Here is a 3,030-nt window from a genome sequence, read left to right on the forward strand (position 1 = left end):
ATATCATGCTAATAAAGACAAATAACAACCATGAAGAAAAGCAGGCCAGTACAGCATCAGCATATATGTAAGGAGCTTAAGAGATAGGTTCTGGCATGGATTTGTGTATTAAACAATGACATTAACAAACAGCACATTACATACCAGAATGAGCAAGAAAACATAAGGCTCAGTTATAGTTATCAGATATTATTCGCATCGCAGCGGCATCTGAGCAACCCTGCAGTGGACCCAGCGCCCACTGCACTTGTCAGCTGTCAGACACAGAACGAGAAAATGGTTCCTGGTCCAAAGGGCAGTACTTAGAAAGCTCTGCACTTTTCACTGAAGATTGGAAACTGAATATTTCTACAAAGCTGTTATTCTACTAACTATAGGCTTTTCAAGAGGCCAATGATTACACCAAAATCAGAGTAAAAAAGGGAAAAGTCACGCCCATTTTCAATTTTCCACAGCCTTATCAGAAGAAAAAAAAAGCGACTGCATTTAAAAATAAATAACTTTTCAGCCATTTTGGAGAAGTGTTCGTGAGGTCAACAACACATTTTACCCCACAGCACTGTTACTCTGATGAAAGAGTTAGTCATGTCTATACCTAGCCCTTACAGCCACTGCAAACCCCCAGTCTTCTTCATTTCCCAGCCATCCTGACCTGCTGCATTACCAGGGCTACCACAAAACACAGATACAGATGGAAACAACCAGACTTAAGTCAGTGGATAGGTACTTTCCAAAATGACAGGTCCCTGGAAAAGGTGAACTCTTATTTTATTCCCTGTCCTATCTGTAAAAATATAGTGATGGCAAATACACTAGCAGAAAGTAAAGCATATGGTATGTTACTTGAAATACAAAAGGATTTGATACTTTGAATAGATTCTAATCATTTAAGAGAAGAAGGAAAAAAAAATTCTCTGCCCACTGAGGAATCCCTATTGTTTTCTGGAGTATTTCCTTCCCATCTGCACATTTCCCTATACAAATCTAAGTGAGTATTTACTGCTGTAAATCAACTGATGCAGAACCATGTTTGCAGTCAACATCACAAACCCCTTTCAGAAACCCCTGAGGCAGAAGTCTGATCTATTCCAATATGTTTAGACAGTAGCTACATACTTCACAGAATTGCTTTGGAGTGACCCCCAAAAATCCTTTGTTAGATTAAAAGAATAAGTATGTAATAGTGAGAAAATCTAGAAGCATAAGACCTTTATAACTGACCGGCAGGCAGGGATATATTGTTTACAGTTCAAGCTATATAAAGCAGAAGAGAGCAACTACAACATCACATGCTGTTACACCAGCACTTCCATTATCCACTTTTCTTTTCACCCAACATTTTCACTTACAAAAAAACCCACAAAAACAAAGCACAGCGGTGTTTTGATGTGAGTGGCTCAGAAGGAGGGATTTCATATGTGTTTAGAAGCCTTTAGCCCCAAACACAGCTTCTTCAGAACCAATCTTGCTCTCCCTATGGTCTTAGTTCAGTCGATCTTCGTTAGGAAGACACAATACAGTAAGCGCTAACACAGGCACGCGGTTATTACACGAACCAGAAGTGACAACCCAACTTAGAGTCATTATATCAAAAAAAAAAAAAAAAAAGCCAAGGCGGAAGTCGCAGGTGTCCAGCCTGCTATTAACAGTGCCCCAGCTGTCATCTGTAAGGAAGCGCTGACGCACGAGAAGATACGAGGCAGCGTATCAAAGCTCCGCGCGCCGCCAACGGCGCCCACCGTTACTTCAACGCCCAAACGGCCGCCGGTGCCCCCACGGCGCGGGCCGGCGGAGCTGGGCCGCTCTGGGCAGCCCCCCCCAGGGCAGCCCGGCTCGGCCCCAGCAGCCCCCTCGGAGCTGCCCGTCGCCCCCAGGCCCCGCGCGAGACACGCACCTGCTGCCCGGGTCGGGGGGCTTAAGCCGGACCCGGCCGCGTCCGTGTCGCTGCCCGCGAGGCGCCGCGCAGGAAGGCCTGACCGCGTCCTTCCGGCCACGCGGGCGGGGGCGCGACCCACCCCGCCCCCTGCCACCGCCCGCGCGCGCACGCGCGCGTGCCCCCCCGCGCCGTTGGCCCCGCCCCCCCGCCAGAGCCGCTCGGGCTGGTGGCGAGGGGCCCCGCCCAGCTCAGCGGACATGGCGGCGCGCGAGGGCCGGAGAAGCACCTCCCTCCTCCCCCCACCCCAACCCCCCATTTCAGGCTTTTTTAAATTCCTCGGGAGTCGGGAACAAGCAGGAAGGGGGGGGGGGGGGTTAAGCCCCGCCGGCGGGGCGGCCGCGGGCAGAGACCACAGAGCAGCACCCGAAAATAACACCAAGGAAACCACGGCCGAGGGGAGTCTCAGAGAACTGTCAATGCCGAACTGTATTTTTTAAAAGTTTCTTTCTTTTGAATAAGGCAATTCAAATTCCATCTGTGAAAAATTTTTTAAAATTATCAGTCTGCGGCCGAGAGCTAAGATTAATGTTTATTCAGTATGACCCGACACACTATTAAACAGTGGTTCACATCAGATTAAGAAAAGGACTAAACAAAAGGAGTGGCAAAAACTTGACTGTTTGTTTGTTTTGCTTTTTTTCCTCCTGTTTTGAGAACAAATATACAACTAGATATAATCAAAGATTAAAAACTAACATATTTATTAAATGGTTTTATAAACAATCAGTAATTCCATGTTTATAAAATAGTAATCAGGTTAGGTAAAGTGCTGCAAAATATTTTAAATAAAGACATTTTGTAATTTTCCAGTTTCTGGTTACCTGGATAGATGCTACCTACAGACTGTTACATTGTTTTTCTACCAAGAGCAAACATTTAGACCACAGTGAATTTGTTCTGAATGCTTAGATAAACAGTCTGGAAAAAGTGCAAAATGAACAAAAAGCAAGTAAAACAAGTAATTTTTCATATTTTGAAATCCTATTACTTTGGGTTAAAAAAATTTTCCCCTCCTCTTCCGCCATGTTGAATAATTTTGTTCTAGAACAAACTGAAAGATTGTAAGTAAATGTATATATAGTATATACATATGA

This window comes from Apteryx rowi, unplaced genomic scaffold (assembly GCF_003343035.1).
Source record: "Apteryx rowi isolate R43461 unplaced genomic scaffold, aptRow1 scaffold_958, whole genome shotgun sequence".
Lineage (NCBI taxonomy): Eukaryota > Metazoa > Chordata > Aves > Apterygiformes > Apterygidae > Apteryx > Apteryx rowi.